Here is a 19,805-nt window from a genome sequence, read left to right as displayed (position 1 = left end):
CATACTATTCTCCAATTTACATTCCCACCAATACGGTAGGAGGATTCCCTTTTATCCAGACCCTCTCCAGCATTTATTATTTGCCCTTTTTGATGATGGCCATTCTGACTCATGTAAGGTGATACCTCATTGTAGTTTTGATTTGCGTTTCTGTAAACATTAGCATCTGTATGCCTTTTTTGGAGAACTATCTGTGTAGATCTTCTGACCATTTTTGATTGTGTTGTTTGGTTTTTTGATATAGAGCTGGATGAGTATTTGTATATCTTGGAAATTAATCCCTTGTGGTTTGCATTGTTTGCAAGTATTTTCTCCCATTCTGTAGACTGTCCTTTCTTTTTGTTTATGGTTTCCTTTGCTGTGCAAAATCTTTTATGTTTAATTAGGTCCCATTTATATATTTTTGCTTTTATTTGTATTACTCTAGGAGACAGGAGATATTTCTGACATTTGTGTTAAAGAATATTCTGCCTATGTTTTCCTTTAGGAGTTTTTAAGCATAGTCTTACTTTTAAGGCTTTAATCCATATTGAGTTTATTTTTGTATATGGTATTAAAGACTGTTCTAATTTCATTTTCCCCATGTAGCTGTCCAGTTTTGCCAGCACCACTAATTGAGGAGACTGTCTTTACTCCATTGAATATTCTTGTCTCCTTTGTCATAGGTTAATTGACTTTAAGTGTGTGGGTTTATTTCTGGGCTCTCTATCCTGTTCCATTGATATGTGTCTGTTTTTGTGCCAGTACCATAATGTTTTGATTACTGTAGCTTTGTAGTATAGTCTAAGTCAGGGAGCATTATTCCTGTAGCTCCATTCCTCTTCCTCAAGACTGAGAAAACAATTGGCTTTTGTATGTTAACTTTGTATCCTGCAGCCTTGCTGTAATTGCTTATTAGTTCCAGGAGTTTTGTGGTCAGTTCTTCCAGTTTTCCACATAAACAACCATGCCATTTGGTTTTTCCTCAAATGTTAATTGGGCTCTTTTTTTCCCTGTTGTTAAGTTTTGAAAGTTCTTTGTGTATTTTGGATATCAATCCTTTATCAGTTATTTATCTTATACATCTGCAGGGAATTTCTGACTGCAGGGAATGCAGTTTGGTGCAGCCACTATGGAAAACAGTGTGGAGATTCCTCAAAAGACTAGGAATAGACTTACCGTATGACCCAGGAATCCCACTCGTGGGCTTGTATCCAGAAGGAAATCTACTTCAGGATGACACCTGCAACCCAATGTTCACAGCAGCACTATTTACAATAGCCAAAACATGGAAACAGCCTAAATGTCCATCAACAGGTGACTGGATAAAGAAGAGGTGGTATATTTATACAATGGAATACTACTCAGCCATAAAAACCGACAACATAATGCCATTTGCAGCAACATGGATGCTCCTAGAGAATGTCATTCTAAGTGAAGTAAGCCAGAAAGAGAAAGAAAAATACCATATGAGATCGCTTATATGTGGAATCTAAAAAACAAAAACAAACAAACAAAAACAAAGCATAAATACAGGACAGAAATAGACTCATGGACAGAGAATACAGACTTGTGGTTACCAGGGGGGTAGAGGGTGGGAAGGGATAGACTGGGATTTCAAAACTGTAGAATAGATAAACAAGATTACACTGTATAGCACAGGGAAATATACACAAAATGTTATGATAAATCACAGAGAAAAAAATGTGACAATGAGTGTGTATATGTCCATGAATGACTGAAAAATTGTGCTGAACACTGGAATTTGACACAACATTGTAAAATGATTATAAATCAATAAAAAAATGTAAAAAAAAAAAAAAAAGAAAGTTCATGGGCAAATAGTGCCTAAATCCTCATTAAAAATGACTGGCAATCTATAAAAGGAAAAAGGTAGTACAACGTATATTTTTAAGTAAAGCAATGTATTTCTATAATACAAATAAAGTTTGATGTAGACCAACAGAAGGCACACTGCCTAATAACATTTTTTGAGAAAGTAGAATCTTTTCCTAGACAATTTCCATTTTAATTTTATATGAAAGGAAGCACAGACAAGTGACTAAAAAAAGTTATTAAGTATTTAATGAACTACCATGTTGTGCCAGAAAGGCAAAAGCAGTTCGTTAGTTCAGAGAATTTCCACTCCATCTACTGATGTTATTCACACATTAACAGATTAAAGGAGAAAAATTACATGATTTGCTAGATCTGTGCTGTCCAAAATGTTAGCCACTAGCCATATGTGGCTATAAGACATTAAGATTAAATACATTTTCAACAAATAAAACAGGGAAAATTTGATATCTGCATGTAAGACAATGAAGTTAGACTCTTACCTTACACCATATAGTACAAAAATTAACTCAAAATAGATCAAAGACCTAAATATAACAGCTAAAATTATAAAAAGCTTAGAAGAAAACATGGGAAAATCACATACTGGCTTTAGTGAGGATTTCTCTTAAACACGACACCAAAAGCAAAAAAAAAAAAAAAAAAAAAAAAAAAAAAAAAAAAAAGCCACAACCCAAATTGCACTTCATCAAAATTAAAAACTTTTGTGCAAAGGGCACTATCAACAAAGTGAAAAGGCAAACCACAGGATTGTTCAGGAGAAAATATTTGCAAATCATATGTCAGATACGTGATTAATTTCTAGAATGGATAAAGAACTCTTACAAATCAACAACAAAATAAGCAATCCAACTCAAAAATGGGCAAAGGAGGACTTAAACAGAAATTTCTCCAAAGAAGATATACACATGAAAAGATGCTCAACATCAGTAGTCATCAGGGAAATGCAAATTAAATCCACAATGAGATACCACTTCACATCCATTAGGACTCCTATCATCCAAAAAAACCAAAAAACAAAAAACAAAAACCCCTCAAAATAACAAGTATTAGTGAGGAAGTGGGGAACCCTCATGCACTGCTGGTGGCAACATAAAATGGTGACAGCCTGTGTGGAAAACAGTATAGCAATTCCTCAAAAAATTTAACATAGAATTGCCATATGATCCAGTAATTCCACTTCTAGGTATATACCCTAAAGAACTGAAAGCAGGGACTCAAACACTTTTATACCAATGTTCATAACAGCATTATCCACAGCAGTCAAAAAAGGTGGAAATAGTTCCAAATTTCCATCGACAGATAAATGGCAGATAAATGGTGTTTATATACACAATGAAATATTATTCAGCTATTATAAGGAATGCAGTTCTGACACATGCTGCAACATGGAGGAACCTTGAAGACATTATGTTAAGTGAAATAAGTCAGATATAAAAGGATAAATATCATATGATTCCACTTATGAGGTACAAAGAATAGACAAATTCATAGACAGAAAATAGATTAGAGGTTACCAGGTGCTGGGGGAGGAAGAATGGGGACTTCTTTATGGTTAAGAGCTCCTATTTGGAGTAATGAAAAAAGTTTTGGAAATAGTAATGATGGTTACACAACATTGTGAATTAATGCCACTGAATTATCCTCTTAAAATTCGTTAAAATGGCAAATTTTATGTTATATATACATTTAGCACAATTTAAAAAAATTAAAATGTAATAGATAAAAAAATTACCCTTTAAAAATCACTGGACAAGTCTTATCAGTTTATATCAAACAGTTTTTCTTACTAAGATAATCACCCTGTGCATATCAGGAATTTGTATTATTTTACAAAGAAAGAAGAAAGTAAAACTGACCTAAGTTAACCTTTTTAGATAACAGCAGAAAACAAGAAAGCAAAAGTGTCTAAAGAGAGAACTTATCCAGTGTCAATTCTACTACTCTACTTTGCTGGGTCATCTTAGGCAGTTAAGTAAACCCTAACCTCTCTAGATCCTAATTTTCCCTTGGAAGTAAATAACTGAAGGTCCCTTTGTGTTTTAAAATGAAGTCCTCTACAATCTGATTCCAGCTAAAATCTCAGCCTCCCCCCTTCTTTTTTTTTAAACATTATATACCATGTTGTAATTTTGCTACATACCAATGCCCCAGGTCTGTCTGCCTTTATTCAAAGAATATTTAAATTCCAGACCCAGCCCTACTCTGTCCTAACCAGGGACTCTGAGAGAGACCTGGTGGTGGGTTGGCAAGGTAGCCTAGCCCTCCTAGGGACTTCCACTTCTTCCTCCTGTTCTCCCACCTCCCATCTCTTTATATTAAACAAACTTCCATGTATCTCAGTCAACCATATGTTAGAGGCAGTTCTTTCTGGAGACTTTAGGCAATTCTCATTCCCCAAGGGATACAAAGGAGACAGAGAATGAAGAAATTGGTTTTTTATTAATGACACCCAGAAGGGCTACTGCTCTGAAGGTGAATTATGATGCCAAGGCAAAATAACAGTAGTAACAGCAGCTAACATTTGAGTGCTTACCACATATCAAGTACTATGATAAGCACTCTGCATGTGTTAACACATTTAAACACAACATCCCCTTTAAGAATATTATTCTCTCAACTTTACAAACAAGGAAAACAAAAAGATAGAAGTAACCTGCCCAAGTTACAAAGGTAGTAACTGATGCAGCTGGGATTAGAATCCAGGCCCCTTGGTTCTAGAACCAATGGTTAACCACTACTCTATACTACTGAAATCATTTTGGAATGAAACTTCACCCAGACCAGTAACTTGAGCTGGAAGTAACTGCCAAAGGAAGGAGACCCCAGACAGCTGAAATGGCTCTGGCAGAGACAGGAGGTAAAGTGGTGGGATCTGTTGGCAACAAAGGAGACTATCAATCAGAAAACCATGCTTGGTACAAAGAAGATTAGAAAAGGATCTTCCCCAAGAGCAGGGGGTTTCTGGTATCTGCTAAGGGACATTACATTTCTAGCTATACCACTGTTAATTTAACATTCCACCATTCCTGATTTCTGATTCTAGCTTTTACTTGACAAATTATTTTACTGGACAGCCAGCTATTTTGGCTGAAATAAAAATACTGCTGTTCCTAATCAGAGACCATTTTATAACACAGAGCGCTCTGAAGTTAGAACATTTATTGTATATACTACTAAAAAGTTTGTGCTCATTCTCTGCATTTATAGTTCATGACATTTATTACACACCCTCTGTAAAGATGAAATTGCCAATATTTTTTACCAAGACTAATTTCTACATCTCCTATTTTCTCTAAGATTCTGACTATTTTACTCTACTACCCGAGAGAAAAGTTTTAATTACAGAGCCTCTTTGCTGGTTATGGTGTAAGACGGCAAGTAACAAGTAGATTTTCATGTCCCACATATAATACTGCTTTTAAAAAAGTTTGAGGCATCTTTTTATAAACTTAGAAAGCTATATGAATTAAATCTGAATCTTTCTAACAATACACCAAATCCCTACTTGGTAAGTGCTTAATAAGTTCTTATTATACTTTAAAGGAAGAAGCAAGCTTAGGGTTCTCACCTGGCCCCCTTCATAAAAGTATGAACACATATATATCCCAAAAATCAACTGAACGACAAAGTACTGTTCTCATTTTCTTTCTTTCCATATTTTTGAAAATCTTAACAATTATCACAAGGTCACACATAGTGGGGGATACGTATGTAGACAGATCACTGTCTACCCCCTCCCTGTGTGTGTGTGTGTGTGTTTATATGTGTGTTTGTGCCACAAAAATTACTATTTGAACACTTACTCAAAAAACAGAACACACTGAATATGGAGTAACAGCCAAAAATGCTCTGCATACAAAGATAAAAGGCAGTCCTAGGAGACTGCTGGCCAGTAGGGGGAGACAGACACGTAAATAAATTGTAATTACAATTCAATGTGATATGTATTAATACAGGTATACAAATCTTATTAAAGTCCAGGAGGAAGAACAGCTAACAGAGTGGTTGGTGAAGGCTCCCCATAAGATGTGACATAAGAGGAAATGTTTCTTTATTCAGAATAACTACTAAGTTCCAAGGACTATGAATACAGACTATATGTTGCTACTCTGTAGCAGTGACCTTCAAATATTTTGGGGCTTCCCTCTTACCCTACTGGATCACTCAGTACCTCCTTAATGACAGATAGATAGACAGACAGAAAGACAGACAAATAAAAGGTTATAATTTTTTAGAAAATTTGTTAATTTCATTACACCTCATGAGGGACTTTAATGGAAACACCGTAAGGTAATACAAAAACAGTGGGAATCACTGCCTTGCAATGACTGAAACTTGGGCCCAAGTTTTTATCTTTTGATGTAACATTTACTGCCTTTAAAACAATAAACAGTCTGAGCACAAGGATAAAGGAAGACACATCATTTTAGTTTTTTAACATAACTGCCTTAATATATTACAAAGAATGTATACTGATCAACTGACATGGTTGAAAAGCTTGCATTTCTTTTGTTGGAAGTTCAGCTAGGTCAGTCTTCAAATATTTTCTGGGCTCATTTAAGATCAACTTCTGCAGAGATGAACAGTACACAGAACACTTTCTATATATGAAAAACATTAGCAAATCACAGCAATTCCAACTAGACAGAGCAATCCATAAAAGGAAAGAATCATCTATAGAATTTGGCAAGAAGCTTATACACACCTAAGTCTCTTTTGATTAAAAAAAAAAAAGCTGGGAATGCTCAAAAGAAAAGGGATATATACAACACAAAGTGAACTTTTCACTAAAGTTCCCTCAGAACTAATGTCAAATACGTACTATATACAGAATGACCCTGAAATTCTTTGAGTCAGGATACACTTACTCGACCACAAATATACCCTCCAAAAAACCAACTGGCTGAGAAGTGAGTTGAAGTGCTGGATCTCTTCCACCAACATTCTCTGCTTTTCTACATACTACTTGGTATAATCAACTGTTTAGTACGTTTGCTACAAATTTAATCATGATATTGTCACATTTCTGTAAAGGAAAAAAACTGGCTACAAGCAGCAAAATCATTCTCTGAAACTCAGGATGAAGACAGGCATCTCAACACCAACTTGAAGAGAAATAATTTTGAGTTCAGACATTATATCAAAAGCACATTTTTGTTTCCCTAAAGCTTTTTAATAGAATATACATATAGTCTCCTCTGTGGATACTGGTAAAAGCAGTACTCAGTAATATGACCCTTTCTATCAACTGCAAAAAGTTTGATGAGTTTATCCTCCAAAAGTAGCCTAGTCAAACCATCAGAGAAACTGGAAATAAGCAAGCAACAGCATCTATCAATGTCAAAGTCACCTTGGTGGTTTTATTTCTTAAGTAACTGGGAAATAAAGATGTGTAATTCCTCACTCTACCTTCTGTCCTACTCTTCCAAATCTTCATCTCCTTTTTGTAACCACAGAATGATTTTCTAAACTTAGTACTCTTACTATCTGACATTCAAAAATTAATCGGAGTTAAGTGAAATCATAACACAAAAGAAACATTAAATATTTGCTTTTTCTAACAATTCATTTCTTAGAGCAGAAAAGGGAATTTCAGAGGGCCTAATCACTAGGAAATAAACTTCAAATTACCTGCACACAGTCAAAAGTGGAAAAAATAATGAATTCAGAAATATTCAGTTTCCTCCTCAATTAAAAAAATTTAGCCAGCAAACATCCACTGAGATTCAAATACTCCCTGAACACTCCTGTTTACTGCCTGGTTTGTTTCTATAGCAACAGACATCCAGAACACAAAAAACGAAGATAATGCCTAGTTTTTTCACCATCTTCTGTAACTGATGCAACTCTAAATCACTATTTTGATACATGGTGCAAGCCAGCCATTTCAGTTCCTAGAAGGTAAAGACTGGTATATTTGTCAGGGAAAACAATTTATACAAAAAAAAAATAAAAGGCCCCTAGAAGTTTACCTTAAATCTAAAGGGGAAGTAAGAGCGACTTTTCTGCCAGTTACTGAGAAAGAAAGATACTGTGAACCTAAAGGATAGCCCGTTCTAGAAAACATGGGCTCTAGACATTTATTTAGTAAATGATATAAACCATTAACTGTTTCACACATGCTGCTTCTCCTGTTTTAGGTGAGTTTGGGGAGATAGTAAGCAGCCACTTGAAGTCAAAAGATATTATATAAATGTACCTATTTCCAGCCCTACTATATTCTGCTGATCAGGATGGTTTCCTCTATGGCACTTCTCTCTGGAGCTATGATTAATGTTTTGATTCGTACACAAAGGTCAAGCTCTTAACTAACACATGACCTCCTTCAAACTGTCAAACTTGAGATTTAGAGGAAATCATGAAATTTCACGTCTGAGTCAAAGTTCTGGGAGGAACTGGCAAAAGATCAAGAGCTGGTATTTTAAATTGTCCCCCCAAAATACACATACTCCTCCCCTCCCCCACTACCATGACATTATAATCCTGGCAAGACCTATTTCCTTAGTTTTCAGTCACCCATTTGTGCCAACTAAAGTTAAGGCACAGAAAACTGTCTTCACTTCTGAGTTCATCTAGGAGTGTTACTGTAAGAGTGGTAAACTGACTCACATCATTAAAAAGTCCAATAGTAAAACGAATACTTAATAAAGCAGTTATAGCTACCAGAGAAACCAATAATGCAAGTTAATGATTACATTTGCTGAATTTCTCCAGACATCTAAAACATCACCAGTCACCTTCAACTAAGTAAAAATTCTTAGAAAATTCATTTTCAGGTGTGACTCTATTTATTATCTGTTGTATTTAGCAAAACTATATAACGAAAACAAAGGAACTGGAGTCAAAAGTAGGTATGGGTCTGGGTTTAGGTACCACTACTTTGCACTTCAAATTCCCTAAGCTTCAATCTTCTTGTGTGAAGATGTCAAGAACTTCACCTAACACACAAGATTGTGGTAAGGTTTAAAAGAGAATATAGCGTATGAGAACTCTGCCAACTGTGAAGTGCCCTATAAACTAAGAGAGAGACTATATGTAGTAGTGGCAGCATCTAGGTAAGCTACTTAACTAACAATTAGAATAGAAGCCACTGCACAGGGCTGCATAAGGATTGAATGAGACAAAAGATGCAAAGTAGCCAACATGAGCTCAAAAATATTAGCAATTGTTGTTTTGAACATGAATTAGTATTGGCCTCAGAAACCAACTATCTTTCATACAAAAAAAGTGGTCTACATGGCTAGAGACAAGTCATCTTCACATGCCTTTTCTCAAACAACATTAAACATTACATAAGACTTGCTCCTTCTTTATCATCCCAAGTGGCAGGTTCCTAATAAGTTTTCTAAGTCCATCCCTTTCAGGAGCTCTTTTAAGTTCCACCATCTCTAAATCTCCTCATACCAAATGTCTAATTCTAGGGATGAAATTTTATGAAATCCAACAACTGTATCCTCTCCACCCCCAAACTGCCAGTAATTAAATATGAAGAAGTCATTTCCAGAAGATGTTATTTGGAAGAAGCCTCTGTTCTAAGTGGCAGAGTTGGTTCTCCTGTTGCTGATTTCTAGGTTGGAGCTTAAAGGAACCATCATATGTGAACAGGGGAAGTGTAGAGCCACAAGAAAGAGCAGCAACCTGCTTACACAAGAAGTTTCTGGACATCAAGATAGTTAGATCAGAATAGAAGGCTGAAGACAGGCTCAAGGAGAAAAAAAAGAGTGACCAACAAAAGTAGAAGGCTTAGAACACAGTTCAAATCTTGATGTAAAAAAATTTTCACGCCTGCTTGCCTGTGTGGCTCTAAATTTCAGAAGGTGCTACCGAAGTAATCATTACATATATTTACAGAGAATTAAATTGTCCTAATCTGAATTATTTGGCATCTATTGCTATGATTCTCTTGCATTGTTGGGATGTAATAAAAGAAACTCTGGTGAAAAGCATGCCAATTATGTTGGAATTTTATATTGCCAACCGAAAAATGGGGAATAACCAAAGAAACTGAAGTGATTTAATAAATTATAATTCATTCTTTACTATACTTGCTTAGGAAGCTTGCTTAGTAGTGGAAGAAAGTTCCTAAGAGAGAGTGAAGAATCAGAACTGAGACCTAAAAAGCTCTTTTCCCACCAACAACCTCATAGGGATTCTAAGCCTGTGTTCCAACTTTGTACTAGGACTTACAATAGAAATAAATAGCAGAGAGTTGCTATTTCAAGAAGATCACAATTTGTTTGGAAAACAAAACCCACTTAACTAAGAAAAGTCTAAAGGCATAGGAAAGAGCAGAATGAGAACAAGTACTTAAAGTAGACTTGGACAGTCCAGTTTCATACAGGTGAGTGTTGCTAAGAAATGCTACAGCTAAATATCAGTGTGACTAGATGTTACCACATCTTCTATCATAATAACAGTGAACATATGAATGCTTCCTACGTGCTAAGAATTTTCAAGTCCATTTTTCTAGCTCATTTAATCCTCGCAACAACCCTATGAAGTAAGATAGTAAAATGTCAATTTTAGTTACGAGGAAAGAAAGAACCAAAAAGGTTAGGTAATGAGCCAGGATTACTTAACAAGTAGCCAAGCCAGGACTCAAACAGAGGTCTAACTATTATTTAAAAAGCCTATATTCTAGTCAAACTCACAGAAGCAGAAAGTGAAATAGCAGTTGCCAGGGACTGAGGGGAAGGGGCAAATGGGGAGTTGCTGTTCAGTGTGTATAGTTTCAGTCATGCAAAATGAAAAAGTTCTAGAGATCTGTTGTACATTGTTCTTATAGTTAATAGTACTGTATAAAAAACCTGAGTATAGATCTCATGTTATATATATTTTTTAAACCACAAAAAAGTGTGCAAAAAACAGACAAAAAATAACACAAAACAAGAAAAACAAGCCTACATTCTTAACCCCTACACGAGAAGTTCTCAAATGTTCTGGTCTCAGGAACCCGTTACACTTTTCAAAAAAAATTTTGTTACATAAATTAACCCATCTGTTATAGGCTAGCAATGTTTCAAATGGTGGCACTTCTACTGGTCCTTCAATTCCTTCAGTTTTCTGATGGCAGACTTCGATGGCAGAAGAGGTGTTGTAGGTCCACCAGCTACTGCTTTCATGCAGGAACCACAGTGCCAGATGCCTTCAGCTCATCTCTTCATCTTGGTTTTGTCACAGAAGGAGCAAGTATACTTGGCAAGCTGGCTGATTTCAATCCTCTTCACCATTTTCTAGAGGGAGGCACCATAACGGGTCCCGTATTTACTGACGATTCTGACCTTCTTGGTGGGTTAGCCATGTCAGCACAAACTAAGTCTAATTAAGCCCAGAGAGCAGGAACCCCTCACACTCTTAAAAATTACTGCAGACCCCAAACAGCTTTTGTATATGTGGGTTATATATGCCAGTCTTTATGATTACAAATTAAAGCCGAGGAATGTTCTAAACATTTAACTGTCAAACAAGACAATGTCTTGTATTTACACAAAGGCTCGAGGAAAACTTCAGGATTTCAAAGTAATGATTCACTGGACCACAATGAGGGTACAGAGATTATAGCAGGTATAATCAGAAGCAGCTAGTAAGAGCGCAGTATGAATACTGAAAACTGAGTTAATCTCTGGAAAAAAAGAGAAAAACACATTTACATCCTACTACCTTACAAAATTTTAGAAAACAAAAGAACACACAAATATACATTCCATTAACCCTGACAGCAATGTCAGCACATCAAGTAGTTCTGGAAAATGCCACTGTATTTCTGGAAAAATCTCTACTTGTTAAAGAATGAGCAGAAAAGGGCAAATAACATTTTAGTATTACTGTGAAAATAGTTTTGACTTCATAAACCCCTATACATAAAAGAATCCTGGGTATATAACATACTGTGGGAATCATTCTTCCACACCAATCTTCTTTAAACCATGGGTCATAAAAATCAACTCAGGTCATATATGTATGTTTTTAAATGAAAGAATAGAATAAAATGAAATGGAGAGTATCAGAAAACAGTATGGGTAAGTATCATTTCCTGAAACTTTCATCACAGTTATATACACCCATGTGTATGAGAGTACTAGTTCCTAACAGAAAACGTATTTCCTACTGCAGCTCAGTCAAAACTGTGAAAAAACTGTACAACATACTAATTTCCCTATTCTACTGTCAAAACAAAGGTTATATACACATATAACCTATAATCTGTATACTGAAAAATGAGAATGTGATAAGCTAGATATTCTCCAAAATGAAGGCAATTCAAAGTCTCAAATGCATAAAATGTCTACAAATTGAAGAAAGTCACAGTTCACCTTACCATGATCATGCTGTTGCCACAGCCATCACTAAAGCTTTTCCTACCACCTTCTCTTCCACAGTCAATTCAGGCAAATTGGTGGGCAAGAGAGGTTATCCAAGCTCCATCAGCCACAAATAAATGTGCTCCTTCCTTCCCTCTAAACAGAGCTCTTGCTCATAATCACAGGATTTACTTCCTAAATGAAGGGCCTGCCTTCACAGCAACCTGGTCAACAACCACTTTGCTGCTTGCTTTATGGTTACTGCTTTCATTATGAATCTATAGATTTCTTGGGTCAAATGGCAGCATTCAGACAATGGTTTAAGTTGTAGATCTTTCTCCATATCCTGGCAAAGGCAGGCCTGCATCTGGCGAACTGCAACAAACGGAAACAGCACATAGTGAAAGGCAGAGCCTGTCTGCACCAACAGCTGAAGCTCCACCCACAGCCTGGGCACAATCCAGGACACCCAGAGATCTCAACAATGGTCTTCCTGAGAGGCCACAAAGACAAGCTCTACTGGAGGCAGTGGATGAAACATAGCATCACTGCCTCTTCCTCTTTACCAGAACTGAACTATAGAATTTTATCTCAGAAAGAGTTTCTCTGTCAGTCCAAACAGACCAACAAGAAGCCTGGTGAAAATTATCAGAGAAAAGGCAGTGACGCATGGCTAAGTTCAGTGATGCATTATAATGACATATACTTTTAAAAACTTGTACTAACATACAAATAACAAGATTTATCATTTTAACCATTTTTTAAATGTACAGGTTCAGTGGTATGAAGTACATTCACATTGTTATGCAACCAATACCCCATCCATCTCCAGAAGTTTTACATTATCCCATATGAAATTCTGTACTTATGGCATGTACTTTTTCAATGATCCTATTTTTTCTGATACCAACATACCGAAAATTGTAAATGCACCCCTCTCCAAGGATAGACTCAATCCTACTACTATCTTCAAACTTGGAGGGGAAAAGGCAAATTCTGTGAGAGCAGAAATCTTTCCTTTTATTGCTGTCTCCCAAGAATCTAGCACATGCCTGAAAAACAGATTCAAATATTCATTTGTTACATGACCAAAGTATTACACCCAGAGTACTTACTAATTACAAAGGGAGAAACAGACCTCTACAATGGAAAGATCTGCTGGTTACCACTTTAACCAGTCTTAGGATAACCTAGGACTGTGTACCTTCTGACTTGATAAAATCAATCACCCAGGAAGCATTCTTGCCAAAATTTTTAACATTAATCTAATCCTCTCGACCCAATTTCTAGTTTATGAGGAATACAGTTTAGGAAAACAAATACAATTGAGGACACAGACAAATCCAGAATGTAGGACATTTTAAAAGACAATGTCACTCACATGAGTAGAGTCAACTGATCTCTGACAAAGGACAAAGGGCAATTAAATATTTCCATGTGGAATGGACAGTCTTTTCAACAATTTCAGTGTGCTGAAACAATTACACATTCATATACTAAAAATATATATATCTAAACATTGACCTTATACCTTTCACAAAAATTAACTCAAAATGGATCAAAGATCTAAATGTAAAACAAAACTATAAAACTTCCAGAAGGTAACAGGAGAAAACTGAGGTGACCCTAGATTTGGCAATGAATTTATAGATATAATACTAAAAACACAATCCATGAAAGGAAAATTTGGTATGCTGGGCTTCATTAAAACTAAAAACTTGTTCTGCAAAAGACACTCTTAAGAGAATGAAAAGACAATCAACAGACTAGGAGAAAATTTTCAAAAAAAGCTGAAAACTTATGTCCACACAAAAATCTGCACAGTGTTTACAGCAGTTTTTTTTTCTTTATTTTTTTTAATAGACTTTATTTTTTTAGGGCAGTTTCAGGTTCACAGAATTGAGCAGAAAATAGAGTTCACACATAGCACTTCCCACCCACACATATATACTCCCCTACCCTCAACATCCCTCACTAGTGTGCCATATTTGGTACAACTGATGAACCAACATGGACATATTACTATCAACTGAAGTCCACAGTTTACATTAGGGTTCACCCTTGATGTTGTACATTCTATAGATTTTGACAAATGTACAATGATATGTAGCCACCACTACAGTATCACATAGAATAATTTCATTCCCCTAAAAATCCCTTGTGCTCCATCTACTCAATTCCTCCCTCCCGCTCTCTCCCCAAACCCCTGGAAACCATGATCTTTTTATTGTTTCTGTAGATGTGCCTTTTCTAGAATGTCATTTGGTTGGAATCGTACAGTCTGTAGCCCTTTCAGACCGGCTTATTTCATTTAGTAATAGGTCTTTTAAGTTTCTTCCATGTCTTTCATGGCTTGATAGCTCATTTCCTTTTTTTTTTTTAACTGCATATACATTTTTTAATTTACATATACGTACTGTTCATTATATCTAAGAACATTCAGAGCCTTAGCTTTTTAAACTTTCATAGTTATCGAATGAATAAAGCCAACCACAAAATAAGAATTAATTCAAAAAGATACATACACCCTGCTATTAACAGCAACATTATTTATAATTGCCAAGATATGGAAGCATCCTAAGTGCACATCAATAGCTGAAGAGATAATGAAGTTGCAGCATATATACTTATATATGTAATGGAATATAATTCACCCATAAGAAAGAAGGATATTTTGCCATTTTAGGCCCTTCATTCACTTTTTTTTTTTTCACTTCAAAAACCAGAATTTTATAACTGGCATAAATATTTCCATTACATCAAAAACATCAAAATACCTAGAAATAAACTTAACCAAGGAGGTTATCTATACTCCAAAAACTGAAATGACACAAATGGAAAGATTTCTTGTGCTCTTGGATTGGAAGAATCAACACCATCAAAATGGCCACATTACCCAAAGCAATCCACAGATTAAATGCTACCCCCGTCAAAATACTCACAGCATTCCTCACAGAACTAGAACAAACAAACCCAAAATTTATTCATAATTTTGTTTTATTCATAATTGCCAAAACTTGGAAGAAACCAAGATGTCCTTCAGTAGTTGAATGGATAAACACATGACGATACAGCCATTCAATGGAATATGATTCAGCAATAAAAAGAACTATCAAGAGGGGGAAGGTATAGCTCAAGTGACAGACTGCACGCTTAGCATGCATGAGATCCTCGGTTTAATCCCCAGTACCTCCAAGAATAAATACATAAACCTAATTACCTCCCCCCACCCCCCCAAAAAAATAAAAAAAAAATAAAAGAACTATCAAGACACAGAGACATGGAGGAAATGTGAATGCATATTACTAAGTGAAAGAAGCCAGCCTGAAAAGGCTGTAACACTATATTTGGATTCCAAGTATATGACATTCTAGAAAAGGCAAAACTATAGAGACAATAAAAATATCAGCAGCTCTGGTGTGAGAGGGAGGAGGAGGGGGATAAATAAGTGAAGCACAGTAGATTTTAGGGCAGTGAAACTATTCTGCATGATACTGTAATGGCGGACACATGATATTATACATCTGTCAAAACCCACAGAACTATAAACACAGAGAGTGAACCCTAATATAAACTATGTTGTGTCTGTGTAGGTTCATCAACTTAAACAAATGTATCACACTAACGCAAAATGTTAGTAACAGAGGAACTAGCAGGGAGAGAGGGGGTACATGGGAACTCTCTGTACTTTCTGCTCAATTCTTCTGCAAATCTAAAACTGCTTTAAAAATAAACTCTTTATTAGTTAAAAAAAGTCTATGTCACACACACACAAAAAAGGATAGGGGGATTGTAACTTTTACTGTAAAGGGCCAGAGAGTAAATATTTTAGGCTTTGTGGGACATAAGGTCTCTATCACAACTATTCAACTCCACCACTATAGCGTGAAAACAGCCATGAACAACACAAATGCATAAGCATGGCTTTGTTTACAGACACTGAAATTTGAATTTCATACAGTTTTTGTGTATCAAAAAATGCTATTCTTCTTTTGATTTTTTTTCAATCTTTAAAAATGTAAAAACCAAAGGACTGGAAAACAGGTATTTAAACAAATACTTACACACAAAGGCCCATCAAAACAGCCAAAAGGTGGAAACAATCCAAATGTACATCAGTGGGTAAAACAAAATGTGGTGTATAACCATATCAATGAGATTATTCAGTAATAAAAAAGAATGGAGGGGAGGGTATAGCTTAGTGGTAGAGTGTGGGCTTAGCATGCAAGAGGTCCTAGGTTCAATCCCCAGTACCTCCATTAAAAATGAATGAATGAATGAATGAATGAATAAACCTGATAACCTCCCCCCTAAAATAAAAGTTAGCAAAAAATAAAAAATTAAAATTAAAAAAACATTTTTTAAAGGGATGAAATATTGAAACAGGCTATAATGTGAATGAACCTCAAAAACACACTAAGTGGAAGCAGTTTGGCACAAAAGGTCACATATTATATGATTTCTTCTACATGAAACATCCAGAATAGGTTAATCTACAGAAAAAGGAAGTCAACTAGTGCTTACCAGGAGCTGAAAGAAGGAGCTAATAGGGAGACTTCAATGGTAGGGTTTCCTTTTTGGGTGTTAAAATGTCCTGGAACTAGTACACAACATATTGAATGTACTAAATGTCAATGCACTGTACACTTTAAAATGGTTAATTTTATGTTATGTGAATTTTACCTTACTTTAAAAACATGTAAAAACTATTCTTATCTAGCGGCCTGCACAAAAACAGGCGGCTAGCCAAACTTGACACATGAGTTGTAGTACATGAACTTTTATTCTAGACTAAAAGAGACTAAAGACTCATAATTAAATGCAATGCATGAACCTGAATTGAATCCTGGATTTTAAAAAGAAAAGCTATTGAGTACATATGGGAAAATGTGATTACTAGGTATCATAGAATTACTGTAACTGTCTTAGGTATGACAAAAGATTTGTAATAAGGTCATGTTCTTACTCTTAAGAAGGACAAGCTAAAATTTTTTAGGGGTACTATGTCATGATGTGCAAATTACTTTCAAATAATTCAGCCTCAAAAACATATATACAAAAATAACATGACCATTTTTTAAAAACTGAGGACTCTAGGTGAAGGATATACAGATATTCATTATACTACTCTCAACTTTTCTGTATTAGAGTTTTTTCAAAATAAAAGTTTGGGGGTAAGTGTATTTTATGAAGGAAGAAAACTGGATCTAGACAGCTGAATATAAAGGTTGACAACATCTTAAGCCTAATGTCCTGAATTACTTGGGAGTAAGGACTTCTGAGAACTGGGTTGAGGCCTATACCTGGTTCCAGGATCCTTTTCTGGGACAGAAAAGTATTGCGTTTTCAATGACAGGCTTAATTAGGTAGGAAGATTGGTAGGACTCATTCCTTGTGGACACGGGTATAAGAGGCACCATGAGCACTTCAAGAGGAATTTCTGTGAAATAATACACCATACACACAGGCATGCACATAATACACACTCACACAATTTGGCATCACAATTCTGACTGACTTATACAATTACATTTTAAATGTTTTTCCCCACCAAGGGAGAAAAATTTGATTATGAAAGTTAAATGATGCACCCCAATGTTCATAGCAGCACTATTTACAATAGCCAAGACATGGAAACCACCTAAATGTTCACTGACAGATGACTGGATAAAGAAGATGTGGTATATACATACAATAGAATATTACTCAGTCATAAAAAGAATGAAACAATGCCATTTGCAGCAACATGGATGGACCTAGAGATTATCATATTGAATGAAGTCAGAGAAAGACAAATATCATATGATATCACTTATATGTGGAATCTGAAAAAAAAATGGCACAAATTCTATTTACAAACCAGAAACAGACTCACAGACGTAGAAAACAAACTACAGTTATCAAAGGGGAAAGGGTGGGGAGGGATAAATTAGGAGTTGGGGATTAACAAGACACACATGACTATATATAAAATCGATAAACAACAAGGACCTACTGCATAGCACCAAGGACTATATTCAATTTCTTATAAAAACATATAATGGAAAAGAATTTGAAAAGAAAAAAATATGTATGTATGTATGCATATGTATAACTGAATCACTCTGCTGTATACCTGAAACTAACACTGTAAATCAACTACACTTCGATAAAAAAATTTTTTTATAAGTTAAACGATGGCTTAAATATTCTTACTGAACTAAAACTGCTCAATGTCTATGGAATGACCTATATGAAATTCTATAGCAAGGAAAAAAAGTACTTAACCTTGGTGTAGGTTTTAGATCAGCAAAGTCCAAAAGAAAGATAATGTGAGCCACGTATGTAATTTTTTTCCTAATGGCCATATTTTAAGGTGAAATCAATTTTAATATTTTATCTAATCCAATAAATAATTTCGTATGTAATCAATAATAGCACTACAGTATGTTATTATAAAAACATATATTTTACATTTTTTCATATTAACTCTTCAAGATTCAGTCTGTATTTTACACTCAGATCTCAAATTATACTAGCCACATTTCATGTGCTCAATAGCCACACGTGGATAGTGGCTTACTATACTGAACAGAACAATCTAGTTCTTGGAAGAAGCAACAGAAGCAAAGCTTAGAAAATGAGCTACCAAGAAAGGGGTTTAGTTTAAAGGAATCTCCCCAGTCAACATACGCTGGAATTGTTCTATGTTTTCATGTGATAATCAGTCAAACAACCATTTACCAAGGTACAATTTACAAACTAAACTAAATCCTGCTCTGGTAGCCTCCATGATATCCTCTAAGCAAAGGAGGTGATTTTCACATCTTTATTTTCAGCAAGGGAGGCTTAACTATATATCCTCCAAACACACATTGGGTTTAGGAGTTCTGCTCTTTGGCTTTCATCACTAGGTTAGGTCTGAAGACTAGGATGGAAAAAGAGGAGTTGAATCTTTTGCTCTATTCTCCCACAATGGTTAGAATTAGTACCATTTTACCTTGGCGTTTGTCTTTGTCTACTAACCCCCTCCCCATAGTTTCGTTCAACTGACCCCTAATTTCCCATGGAAGAGAGATTACGTCAAATCCATGTTCTCTGTTAGATTCCTGCTCCCAAAGTAACTGGCCTCTTCCTCTTGACATTCCCTTAAAAAGAAAATTCTATCAGAAAAAAGTGGTTTTAGGAGAACAACAAACATCACTTCAAGATCAATCTTCTTCCATAAGTGGCCTGGAGTTCATTTCCTGATGTGTATATATTACGGAAAACAAACAAAAAAACACATCACAGGTAACTATAAAAATAATTGAAATATATTTGAGGATCAGTGATACGCAAACAGTAGTTTCAATTACTGTTTCCTACTATCCTCCCCCAAATGCCTCCCTTGCCCCGTAAGGATAATAGCAAAATTTTCACATTTTTGAGAAAAGGAAACCATTTTTTAACTTGTCAGACTAACAAACAGTATCTTTGACCTCCCATTGTAGAAATTTAAGTAAATTGAGACAGTGAATTTCATAGGTTCTGATATTTTATTGGCCAAAAAAGCAAATGTATATTTTTGAGCTAAATGGCTAAATTTCTTATTTCTTTCAGTTTCTTCCCTTTGAATAAACCTTTCTAGAGTTATAAAGAATTCTATGATTTAGCCCAAGATCTGACACTACATTAAAAAACTGT

At 35.4% G+C, this 19,805-nt stretch overlaps 1 protein-coding gene and 1 pseudogene across 4 annotated transcripts in view; both read right to left on the bottom strand.

Annotated features, from left to right (window-relative positions):
• The window catches only part of KDM2A (lysine demethylase 2A), a 98,182-nt gene that overhangs the window by 51,418 nt on the left and 26,959 nt on the right, over positions 1-19,805 (bottom strand). Inside the window, exon 1 of one of the 4 annotated variants that reach the window (XM_072970400.1) lies at positions 19,174-19,240. The exons of the other annotated variants lie outside the window; for them this stretch is intronic. The gene's annotated coding sequence lies outside the window, so the exon portion shown is untranslated. Of the gene's footprint in view, positions 1-19,173; positions 19,241-19,805 lie in introns of those variants that run through there. 4 annotated transcript variants of the gene reach the window in all.
• On the bottom strand, positions 10,745-12,166 carry LOC116285449 (large ribosomal subunit protein eL43-like; annotated as a pseudogene).

The sequence above is a fragment of the Vicugna pacos genome, chromosome 10 (assembly GCF_048564905.1).
Source record: "Vicugna pacos chromosome 10, VicPac4, whole genome shotgun sequence".
In the NCBI taxonomy this organism is placed as follows: Eukaryota; Metazoa; Chordata; class Mammalia; order Artiodactyla; family Camelidae; genus Vicugna; species Vicugna pacos.
This window is presented reverse-complemented; position numbering and strand designations above follow the sequence as displayed.